The sequence below is a fragment of the Macaca thibetana genome, chromosome 8, assembly GCF_024542745.1.
Source record: "Macaca thibetana thibetana isolate TM-01 chromosome 8, ASM2454274v1, whole genome shotgun sequence".
NCBI lineage: Eukaryota > Metazoa > Chordata > Mammalia > Primates > Cercopithecidae > Macaca > Macaca thibetana.
The window spans coordinates 91,752,483-91,765,705 of record NC_065585.1 but is presented as its reverse complement, the minus strand read 5'-3'; the positions used below and the strand labels follow the sequence as shown (position 1 = coordinate 91,765,705).

General features: G+C 39.7%; 1 pseudogene; it reads right to left on the bottom strand.

Moving 5' to 3' along the window:
* Nucleotides 1–11,240: 11,240 nt before the first annotated feature.
* LOC126960695 (hsc70-interacting protein-like) lies at nt 11,241–12,356 on the bottom strand (annotated as a pseudogene).
* Between the last annotated feature and the right edge of the window lie 867 nt (nt 12,357–13,223).

Genomic DNA, 13,223 nt, shown 5'->3' with positions numbered 1-13,223 from the left:
AAAATACCACTCCTCATTGCTACATTTCTATTCATTCTCTTTCCAGAGGAATTTCAGGGGTCTTAGTTAAAAGGGAGTTACATAATTCCTTAAAATAACTGCATCTTGGATTTATCATGAGAATTTATTATTATGGTTAAAGATTATACTAAACCTTTAAATACATTTATTTAAAATGAAAATGTATTTTAAATGTACAGAATATGTTAACTAATGAGGTTTCTCGTGACTTATACTTTCAGTTGAAAGGAAGAATGCATCTATATAACTTTTCTATTGAATCTTTCAAATGATAATGAAAACAATAATCCACATAATTTTTTGAACTTTCATTTAATAATGTTGAGCTCAATTTGTGTTTAAATTTTATGTTTGAAATTGTTTTATTTATTTAAACAATGAGATCTCACTATTTTGCCCAAGCTGGAGATGAACTCTTAGGCTGAAGAGATCCTCCTGCCTCAGCCTTCTAAGTAATTAAGACTACAGGTAAGTGCCACCTCGCCTAGCTTGAGAGAGTTCAATTTTCATCAAAGTAATACATTAATTTTAAATTACATTTAAAAACATCCAAACGTAAAACATTTCAATAGCTTTAGGTGTACACATGGTTTTTGGTTACATGGATGAATTGTATAGTGGTGAAGTCTGAGATTTTAGTGCACCCATCACGTGAGTAGTGTACATCATACCCATTTTTCCACTCTGTATGCCTTTCGTACCCATAGCTTAGCTCCCACTTACAGGTGAGTACATACTGTATTTGGTTTTTCATTCCTAGTTACTTCACTTACAATAATGTCCTCCAGCTCCATCCAAGTTGCTGCAGAAGACATTATTTCATTCTTTTTAGGGGTTGAGTAGTATTCCATGGTGTATATATGCCACATTTTCTTTATCCACTCATCTGTTGGTGGCCACTTAAGTTGGTTCCATATCTTTGCTATTGTGAATTGTGCTATCATAAACCTACAAGAGCAGGTATCTTTTTGATATAATGATTTCTTTTCCTTTGGGTAGGTCTCCAGCAGTGGAATTGCTGGATTGAATGGTAGATTTACTTTGAGTTCTTTGAGAAAACTCCATACTGTTTCCCATAGAGGTTGTACTGATTCCCATTCCCACCAACAGTGTGTAAGCATTCACTTTTCACCACATCCATGCCAACATCTATTGTTTTATGACTTTTTAATAATGGCCATTCTGGCTGGGGTAAGGTGGTATCTCATATGGTTTTATTTGCATTTCCCTGATGATTACAGTGATGTTGATGTTGAGCATTTTTTCATGTTCTTTGGACATTTTTTTTTCTTTTTTTTTTGAGACAGTCTCGCTGTGCTGCTCAGGCTGGAGTGCAGTGGCACGATCTCAACTCACTGCAACCTCCACCTCCTGGGTTCGAGCAATTCTCTTGCCTCAACCTCCTCAGTAGCTGGGATTACAGGTGCCTGCTGTAATGCCCAGCTAATTTTTGCATTTTCGGTAGAGCTAGGTTTCACAACGTTGGCCAGGCTGGTCTCGAACTCCTTACTGCAAGTGATCCCCCTGCCTTCGCCTCCAAACTGCTGGGATTTCAGGCATGAGCCACCTCCCCTGGACTTTGTTGGCCATTTCTACATCTTCTTTTGAGAAATGCCTATTCATGTCATTTGCCCATTTTTAATGGGATTATTGGTATTTTTCTTGCTGATTTTAAACTTCTGCAACTTTTGATTGTCGCAGAAGATTTATTATAAGCATCAAGTTTCCACCCAGTCCCAACTGGCCATAGTCCCTCCCAGCCACATGAACTATTGATTCTGGGATTTACCTCCTTGTTACTGACTTATAGGTTTAGGTTTATACCTCAATGTTTTACTTGCATAATTTTGGACATTATGATAGTGAAGATTTTGGGGGCGGGGTTGTTGGCACTTTTGAAAGCCAGTTGTGTTCAGGGGATCCCTCCACTTATTCTGTTTTCAGACTTTTACTTTGTCTCCCTAGTTTTTGTTCCTGTACTTGGTTCCTGTCTTTTTGCAGCACCTGGTTCCCTGCAACGCATCTCTGGAACCAATTTCTCCAGACTGTGAAACTCCAGTCTCCAGCAGAGATGGGGAGTAGGTGTCCCCTGGCTGCAGCGGCCAGGCTGGGGAGCCTAACCATTCTTCACACAGCTTTCCTTCAGCATCCCTATTTGTGGCCCTGCAGCTCACTCCCAACTTCCATGGGCACGGTGGTCTCTCTGAGTAGCTTTAGAAGCAAATCAGATTGGATAAAAGGGACACTGCTGTAGACATTTCTGCATTTTGTTGCTTACCAGCGCTCCTTCTGCTGACCAACCTCTCGAAATCCACTGGTATCTCTCACCCTTGTCATTGCTTATCTAGCTCTTTGTCCATTTAAGAAATTTCTTTCCTGTTCTTATAGTAGGGCTTTCATAGAATATAACAGTAAATAAATACTGTGTAAATGCCATCATCTTAAACTGAAGTGTGTGTGTGTGTGTGTGTGTGTGTGTGTGTGTGTGTAACAGGTTCGATGACATTTTAGAGAAATTTCTTTCTGGCTTAGAAGAACTCGGTAAGAAATGAGTTACTTGGAAGAAGCCTAGTTTACAAATGTCAAGAAATGTCTTGGAATGAAATGATAAATTCAAGCAATCTAAAATATTAGGTTTCCCTGACAACCAGCATTCTGCTATTTGGAGATACCCACATGTATCTGTCAAGAAAGCGTAGCCCACTCGCCACAGAACCTCTGTGTAGTTCAGCATCACCCTCAGGCCAGGCCCAGCACACACAGCAGCAGTCATCATCCACATAGGCCAGGCTGCCTTTGAGGCCCGTTAATTAGATCAGCTTCTCCAGGTGGTATCAGGGCATCAGCCTTTCCAAAGCTCCCAGTCCAGACCCGAGAATGAGACGTGGAACAAAGCCATTCAGACGACATGCAGCTCTGAGAACGTGAGAATCAATGCTTGCCACTGCATGCCTCTGAGTTATGTGGCACTATTGTGGTAAAAGCTGAGACACTGATGTGATTTTATTTTCTCACCTATCAGTAATTATCAGTGATTCTGAGCTTGCTTTTAACTGCTCTCTTTCAGAAGCTTGCACGTTTTTAGAATCTAAAATATCAAAATATTGATTATTTAGGCTTTCCAGGGCACATGCTTCTCTTGATTATAGTGCTTTATTTTTTAAAAAATCATACAAGAATTATTTCTTTGGCCTGTGGTGTGTATAAAAACTCTGTTTTTTTCCTTGCCATTAATATATTGAAATATAAATAACCCTCCAAAATAAACATTTTCTCTATGAGTAATAGTGTATGCCCAGTCAGTAAAAAAGAAAACTAGTTAAATTAATTATATTTGTTATTCTCAGTAGGGGGAGCAAAACTGATAAAATAAATCTGCAAGAGTTATTGTATTTTCTATTTAAGGTGTTGGTAAAAAGTGGACTTGCTGCCACCTTAAGGATGACTGGTGCAGAAAAATCGAGCTTTGCAGTTGCAGCCCTGCTAGTTTTTGTAGTAATAATGATAATAATAATAATCTTGAATTTTTCCCCGCTTGCTGGGTTGTTATCATAACATTCCACAGAAAGCGAAAATGTAGCAATAGTCTTTGCCATTTCTCTACTGCAGTTTGTTCCTTTACTATTGTTATTTTATTTTATCTTATTTTAGTTTTTTGGAGATGGAGTCTTGCTCTGTTGCCCAGGCTGGAGTGCAGTGGCGTGATCTCAGCTCACCGCAACTTCTGCCTCCCGGGTTCAAGGGATTCTCCTACCTCAGTCTCCTGAGTAGCTGGGATTATAGGTGTGCTCCACCACACCTGATTAATTTTTGTATTTTTAGTAGAGATGGAGTTTCACCATGTTGTCCAGGCTGGTCTCAAACTCCTGACCTCAAGTGATCCGCCTGCTTTGGCCTCCCAAAATGCTGGGATTACAGGCATGAGCCCCTGTCCCCAGACTACTATTGCTATTTTAGACATTTTTTCTTATTACTATAATGGGATCTTCATACATGTGTTTTAGCTTGTTTTAAAAATCATTTCCTTAGGGTGTGCCTAGATGTGGAATTATTCCTTCATTTTCTCACGGTGAAGCCTCTGTGAGGCTTCCCCCTCCACCCTTTTGTCATATGAAAGAGGTGTCTCTCCAACCAAACATCAACTGCGTCCGGTGGCTCTTGATTCCTTTTCTTCTCACCTTCTCAAGGGCTTGTTTCTTTTGGCTCCCTCTTCTCTCCTAAATTATACACATCCACATACTGCATAATATTTATTAGCATTTGTAGGGGATCAAAATATACCACTCCAAAATATGCTACTTTTATTATTTTATTAGTTTTTATTTATTTATTTTTTTTGAGATGGAGTCTCGCTTTGTCACCCAGGCTGGAGTGCTGTGGTGTGGCCTCAGCTCACTGCAACTTCTGCCTCCCCAGTTCAAGCGATTCTCCTGTGTCAGCCTCCAAGTAGCTAGGATTACAGGCAGGCGCCACCATGACCAGCTGTATTTTTGGTAGAGACAGGATTTCACCATATCGGTCAAGCTGATCTCAAACTCCTGACCTTAAGTAATCTGCTGCCTCAGCTTCCCAAAGGGCTGGGATTACAGGTATGAGCCACTGTGCCTGGCCTCAAAATATGCTACTTTGGCATGAGGATTATTTTGAGCTGAAGATAATTGAGAAACATTGGATACCAATTCAAAAACGCTCTCTGGCTAGGGGCGGTGGCTTACACCTATAATTCCAGGACTTTGGGAGGCTGAAGCTGGCTGATCACCTGAGGTCAGGAGTTCGAGACCAGCCTGGCCAACGTGGTAAAACTCTGTCTCTACTAAAAATACCAAAACTAGCTGGGTGTGGTGGCAGGCGCCTGTAATTCCAGCTACTCTGGAGGCTGAGGCAGGAGAATCGCTTGAACCCAGGAGGTGGAGGTTGCAGTGTGCCAAGATCGTGCCATTGCACTCTATCTAGTCTGGGGGCAAGACTTCATCTCAAACAAAACAAAACAAACAAAAAAGAACTCTCTGCCTCCCCTCCCATTTGCTTAAAAGCAGGCTGTCTCTGAATCACCAAAGACAACACTAGACTTGTAGCCCAGAAATGGCACCAAGAGGAATCTGCACAGCAAACCCTGCACATTTCTTCCATTAGTTTCCCTGTTACATTTACTTTCCCACAGTTTGCTAGCCCTAAAAACCTAAACCCATTTTTAAAATCTTGTCACTTCTCTGTAAGTTTATTGTTCTTTGTTGAGATGGTATGTAAGCCTAAGTTCTAATCACCCTTCAGTTACTCATCACTGAGTTTCTCCACATGTATGCATGCTGCAGATGTTAATAAACTCTGTTTTTCTCTTGTTCATCTGTTTTCTGTTGGTTTAATTTCCAGGGCCACATTCAGATAACCTAGAAGGGTAAAAGAAAAGTGCCCCATCCCTAAACATTCAAACATTCTAATATTTTCAACTTCAATGGTTAATTAAAAATAACTTCTTAGGGCCCGGTGCGGTGGCTCACGCCTGTAATCCCAGCACTTTGGGAGGCCGAGGTGGGTGGATCATGAGGTCAGGAGATCGAGACCATCCTGGCTAACATGGTGAAACCCCATCTCTACTAAAAATACAAAAAATTAGCCGGGCATGGTGGCGGGCGCCTGTAGTCCCAGCTACTCGGGAGGCTGAGGCAGGAGAATGGTGTGAACCTGGGAGGCAGAGCTTGCGTGAGCAGAGATCGCACCACTGCACTCCAGCCTGGGCGACAGTGTGAGACTCTGTCTCCAAAAAACAAAAAACAAAAAACAAAAAACTCCTTAAACTCTTCTCTGCAGATGAATGCCAGCTAATAAATGTAGAAACAAATGAAAGATTTTGAAAAATCACCATTTTGCAGTTAGAATATCAACCACATTGTAATAATTGATTTAAGCAAGGTTTATCGATGGATACAAAACTATTAGGTGGAAGGTTTTCTGGGAGCAAGGATATTTGCATGGTGCCAAGATAGCACCCCAAAGATCACTTGCTAATTGCAAGGGTAAAAGATAAACCTTTATAAATTAGAAATCTGGCTGGATTACCAAATAATCCAATGTAATGTGACTAATGACAAGACAAGCTGGGATTATGTGCTGTATGGTACCATGCACTATAGCATATATGACATGTTCTTGCTTAAGATGCTTAACTGTAACCTAATCAATTATTTGACTAATTTCTGGAGAAAATAGAAAATCTGGGGATATAAGAATAAGAAAAAAAATGAGGAAACAAATAAACACAAATCTAGAATGTGAGCAATTTCATAAGACAACTGTCTTGCTGAACTCTCCAAAAAAGTCCGTGTAACACACATACACCCAAAAGAGATGGAGGAAATGTTAAAATAGACTAAAGGAAAATAATAACCAAATGCAATGCATGCACCTTGACTGCATCCTGATTTGAAATGCCCGCTCTAAAAGAGCTTTCAGAGACAACTGGGGAAATCTGAATGTGGATTAGATTTTAGAAATTATTAAGTTTTTTGGTAGATTTTTTACTTATAGAAAAGATTTTGGTTATATAGAAGAATTTATTAGGATATGAAGGTATAAACGCGAGGGGTGAAGTCTTATGATATTTGTAATTTACTTTTAGATTATTTGGCAAAATATGTGTGTATCTTTAGAAAGCATGTACATCAAAACAGCCACAATTAGAAGAAATACAGGTGTTCTTCGCACTTTTCTTTCAGCTTTTCTCCATGTTAGAACACTTTCTTACCCCCACTGTCGTGTCCTAGTGGGAGTCCTGCCATCTCTTGCCTGCACAACTGAAACAGCCTTGTGAACTGATATGCTTCCCTCCAACCCATTCTCCTTGTAGCGGCAAGAGTTATCTTATTAAAGAATAAATTGTTTCACTCACTCTCTTGCAAATGTCTCTTAAGTAGATTTTCACTACAGTTTGAATAGAATCCAAATGTCTTACCATGTTTACCATGCTCTTTAGGGAACTGCCTGACTCCACCCTGCTTTGCTCCCCAAACTCTTCACGTGGCTACTTCCCCTGGGCTCACCAGGCCCTAGGGGTCATGGCCGCCCAGACCCGGGCTTCTGCACCATAGTGTCTCCGCACCTGCTCTGTGCTAGACCAGCCATGCCGCCCCGGTTCTCACAGGCCCAACTCCTTATCCTTGAGGCCACTTATCTACTCAGAAGGAAGACTTCAGCTTACTACTCAATGCTCTTCTCCATTTTGACTCCTTGTTTCTGCTAGAATTTCTAGGTATTTTATTTCTTTGCTTCCTTGACTTTGTCTGTCATTCCCACTGCATGTGAGCCGCCTGATGGCAGGCCTGGTGCTTCCTGGGATGTCACTGAGCCTTTGACACCCAAAGCAGAATCTGACGTAGTGAGTACCCAGTGAATGGTTTTGAATGCGAGGATAGGTAAATGAATATCTTTAATGCTAGGCATTTATGTTTCAGGCAGCTTCGCTGCTTATTTAGAGTTTTGGTAAATTTTCTTTGAAATTTTAAGCCCTGGAAACAACTTTGGAGAACAGACAAGTCAATTTTCCAGAGAAGCCACCAGAGGGAGCACGGAGACCATTTTTGCAGGGAAAAAAAAAATCCCCAGTATTATTAATTATTCAAGTCAGTTGGGTCTTTTATATAACTTCACCAGGTTTTACTCAGAAATGGCAATTTTTCTCATGACTATGTAACCACATCTTGTATATTAAAATAAAAATTACAAATTAAAGTTAAACCCACAAAATTTGAAATATTAATAGTTATAGATTCACTCTTAAACCAGAATTAAGAATTAAGAAACCACAATTAAGGTAATTTTGACCAGAAACAATTTCAATAATCGTATTAGTCTTCTGTATTGTTAAGATTTTGATGATATGTTTGCACACAATTGTTAAGAAATTTAAATTTAAATTCTATGCTTGTGTATACATGATGAAGATATCAGGATTTTAATTTCACTATAGCTTTATTTGTATGTTATTTTTATATTATCCCAAACATTTGGATGTCTCCAAATACAATCAATTTAAGCATAATATACTTTTTCTTTTCTTTTCTTTTTTTGAGACAGTCTCACCCTGTCGCCCAGGCTGGAGTGCAGTGGAACATCTCAGCTCACTGCCACCTCCGCCTCCCAGGTTCAAGCGATTCTCCTGCCTCAGTCTCCCAAGTAGCTGGGATTACAGGTGCCTGCCACCATGCCCGGCTAATTTTTTGTATTTTTAGTAGAGATGGGGTTTCACCATATTGGCCAGGCTGGTCTCAGACTCCCAGCCTCAGGTGATCCACCTGACTCGGCCTCCCAAAATGCTGGGATTACAGGCATAATTTGAGATATGATAAATTTTACATTTGTTGACATTAGTGCAACCATGATGATATAACTGTTTTTAGTTTAATTCTTACAGAGGAAACTCTTTGGGAAAAAATAACAATAACAACCCTATAAGGTTTGTTATATTAATAACTCTTTTGTCCTGAAAAGTACAACATATTTCTTGTGTATTCTTTGTATATGTGTGATACAGCAAAACAAATGTCTATTAATGCATTAAACAAGATCTAGTGGTGGGTCCAATCATTTATTACAGTTTTGAGGTAGTAATAATAATAAACCATGCTTTGAGAATTCTGCAATGCCTATACTGAGTTACGAACATTCCTGTCATCATTCTTGGTGACAAAGTCTTAGGTACTCCTAATGCTACTATAGTTTGTTGCCATATTCATAATAGAAATGCAAAATTTTAGTTTTAGATTAGAGAACCTTTTTTTTTCCCTTCAATCCAAGTTCATAGATTGCTGAATTCTTTCTTTTCTCTTCTTTATGTCTCTTTTTACTAACTTTTAGGTTCAGGGGTACATGTGCAGATTTGTTATATAGGTAAATTTTATGTCACAGGAGGTTGTTGTACAGATTATTTCATCCCCCAGGTATTAAGCATAGTCCTTGAAAGGTAGTTTTTCGATCCTCACCCTCCTCCCACCCTCCACCTTCATGTAGGTCCCGGGGTCTGTTCTTGTGTGTTCTTAGCCACTGCTCTTTGGGCTCAGTTTAGCTCACAGTGCTGACAGTGGTTCTATTTGGGAACAGTGTCTGTGGGCACCTTTGCTTTTGATGCCAATTTTAAATCTTCTATTCAAATATGTAAGCTAGTAACCAAACTAAAGTCTAGCATTGACTTACCGATAGCAAAGGAAAATCTCCCTTTCAAAGAAAACGAGTTTGGAACGCCCCCATAAGCCAAGCTGAGAATCAAGAGACTCTTGTCAAAGACTATTGTGAGTAAATGCACAGTAATAAGAAATTCGAGCTTTGGATTTTCCTAAAATATTTCTGATGAGAGAGGAAATTCTTGGCAAGGTGGATGTGAGAAGTTTTCCAGGACTCAAACATTTTCACATTTATCACACAGAAAATGACTTTGATTGTCTGGATATGTTGACATTATCCACTCTATTAATCAGAACATTCTGGCAGGCCAGAAAATGGGTCGCTTAGGGAATGTGACATAAAACAAAAGCAGATTTATTTAGCATTAATAACAATAATTCTTTGTAAACTATATATATATACCATGTATATTTAGTAATCCTCTGTCACTTTTTCCTATACTGTGACTTAGTCATAGCTTTGGCATTTGTCATAATAACAGCTAAATATTTGGTCCAAAGTTACAAATGAAAATGTGCACAAATCTTTTTAAATAGAAGCAAATATACCAGAACTGATTTGTATTGTAAGTAGTTGAAAAAAATGGAGATTTTTGACTATACATATTCAACAGTTTATACTACATTTTTTGAAAAATTTAAGACTTTGACTAGACATGTTGATCTTTATCTGCTTATATCTGTGTATCTATCCATCCAAAGACAGTAGTTTATACTCTAGTATTTTTTTTTTTTTAATTAGACTTTGGCTAAAACAGCATATGCCTAATACCTAAATAATTCTATAATAATATGTTTTCTATGAATCTGAAGATACTTCAGATTTCCCAATGTCTCCAGTCAGTGTTAGAATTTTACATATCTACCATTCCTTTTTTTAGTTATACTAGCCTGCGAGTTAATAAACTATAGTTGCTAAAATATCTGATAAGCAAGTTTTAAATATACGTCAATGTAAAAAGTCATGCTTTAAATACTAAAAGACTGTACTTTTCCCTGCTTACTTTTGTTATTGTTTCCAAAAGGTGAAAAGGACATTGCTTTTGTAATGGTTTAGTACAGCATATGAACATTTCTGTCCAAAAGAAATTTACTTTAAAGGCATGAAACCAGGCCACAGCCACCCTTGATGACACAAAGTTCTGAGAGGCAAATCATGAGCAGCAATTTCAGATCATTTCCCCGAGCAAGAGGGCATTTCAGCTAAGAAAGAACAGCAGAAAAATCATGTACACTCAGATGCTGATTTACCCAGGACAGAATAGCTCTTGTCTAGAAAGGAGCTAGATTAGAAGTCCATTTTTTTGTTTCACATAAAGGAGAATTAACAAATAGTGCTCACAAAGAAAATGATTGAAAATGCTTGTACTGAACCACGTTAAAGTATCTAAAGAAGTATGATATACAGTCACCCAGGTTCATAGTATTACACATCTAGATATATCCACCATGAAAATGTTTGGTGATGTACGGGCAAAATGTCCACATGGCCTTTTTTTTAAAGCCTTTATTTGGATTTTTTTTTTCTGAAATACGGGTGGTTCCAATTAGTTTTATTGAAATAAATCTTTAAAGAAAAAGATAAAGCATTTAAAAAGACAAGTCAAAATGCATCATGAACCACATGTCCAACACAAACTTTATCCTCAAATGAGTTATGTTTGCCTCGCACTAATAACTTTTATTTCACTCAAATTAGAGCAATAATCTTCCATACATAAGTATCTTCCCTGCCCAATTCAAAGAAAATAATCCAAAACGATCAGTAAAGAAAAATATAAGAATTAACAGATCCTTTAAATTTGTTTTAAATATTTTGAATATTTAAAAAGTGTTTAAAGTTTGTAATTCCTAGTAGGAAAACATGAATATCCTAATGGCAAACCACTGTAAAATGCTTCAGCTGAATTTGGGGGAGAGGGGCAGGGATTATCTTCAAAGCACCCCAGCTCTCTTGATGAGAAGGTCGGAGGTACACTGGTTTGTATTATTGCGACATCCATAAGGTGATCTAGGTTGCTTTTCCTTCAGCAAGTGCTTTATTTATCAGAAGGGCATTACTTGACCTCCAAATTTGGCTGACAAACTGATGAGAGTCATAACCTTTGGGTTGCTCTGGTATTTTGACATATTTGCTGGGTTCTGAGCCATATCCTAGAAGGCCACCATAACTTCTGGATCCTGCATGGCTGCAAGAACCTCTGGATCACCAAGAATTTCATTGAGTCCAGGCATTCCGGCCATTCCAGGCATGGCCCCTCCCATTCCAGGCATTCCTCCGGGAAAATTACCAGTCATTCCCCCAGGAAAGTCACCTGGAAAAGAGCCATACTGAGCTCCTGACTGTCGTCTGGCTTCTTCCTCCCTCTGGGCTCTCTCATGCTCATCTCGAACCTTTTTAACTCGTTCTATTCTTTCTTTGATCTCTTGCTCTTCACGTTCTTGCTCACACTTTCTCCGATGTTCTGCAATTTTCTGTGCCCTAGGCTGAACTTCTTTCAGCATCGCACTAGCATCTTCAGCATAATCCAATTTACAGGCAAGGGCAAGATCATGGGCTGCTTCTTCCCAGTGGTCTAGAAGTCTGTGTACTTTCCCTCGCCACTTGGAAGGCTGAGCTGAATCAGGATTTATCTCAATGGCTCTGTCACAGTCTCAGATAGCAGCATTTGGCTTCTGTAATTTGGCGAAGACACTGGCCCTCTTGGTATACAAAATGGCCAAGTGAGGATTCAGCTTGATGGCATCTGTGAATAAGTCAATGGCTTTCTGGAGTTCACCATAATTTAGGGCTTCAATAGCAGCCACTTTTTAATCATTTGCCTGATCCATCATCTCCTGCGTTATTTCTGCATTTTCATCTCCCATTTCTTGAGGAGAATTAGGGTCTGGTTCAATCACACCTTCTTTATCAATTTCTAGATCACTTTCCTCACTTCATGGTTCATCTGCCTTTAAGTCTTCCTCCACCTTCTTACTGTCAGGTTTTTCTTCCGTGGTATTTTCTTCTGATTTATCTTTCTGAGTAGCAGGTGGCACTTTACCCCCCATGTTCTCCACCCACTCTCTCAGGAAGCGCATTTCCTCGGTGTGCAGAATGCTCGGATCCTGCTTACACATTTTCACAAAGGCCCGAAGCTCGTTCACTTTGCGGGGGTCCATGGTAGGGAGGTGGTGGGCGAAGCTGGGGGCTACGGCCCTGTTCCAGGCCCAGGCGCTGGCTCCGTGAGAGCGCGCAGAAGTATTTGGATATTTTAATACTGGAAGAGGGCTCTAAGAAATGAAAATAGCTGAATATCTGCATCCCTTAATTAACCTATTATTCATTCATTCATTCATTCACTCAACAAACACATGTTTGAGGTCTTACTATGTGCTACATCTGAACTGTGTATTGAAGGCACAACAGTGAGCAAGGCATACAGTCTCTGACCTCATGAGCCATAGACAGAGTTCATATTATTAACTAAACATTTCCTCTATGTCTCTGTGCTGTGCTGACCACTGGTACTGCAGAAATATAGGAAAAGGTTCCTACTTTCAGAGAGCTCATGGTCTAATGGCGGAGATGAATACATTCACTACAGGTGAGGCCTCCTGGCATGAAATACACATAAGGTGTTATGGGAATGCAGTAAGAAATAGATTTATGACAGTGTTTCTTCTCTAATAGCTGCTAAAGATGGTTTACTCAGTCATAAAGAAGTCACCGGCCGGGCGCGGTGGCTCAAGCCTGTAATCCCAGCACTTTGGGAGGCCGAGTCGGGCGGATCACGAGGTCAGGAGATCGAGACCATCCTGGCTAACACGGTGAAACCCCGTCTCTACTGAAAATACGAAAAACTAGCCGGGCGAGGTGGCTCCCTGTAGTCCCAGCTACTCGGGAGGCTGAGGCAGGAGAATGGCGTAAACCCGGGAGGCGGAGCTTGCAGTGAGCTGCGATCCGGTCACTGCACTGCAGCCTGGGCGACAGAGCGAGACTCAGTCTCAAAAAAAAAAAAAAAAAAAAAAAAAAAAAAAAAAAAGAAG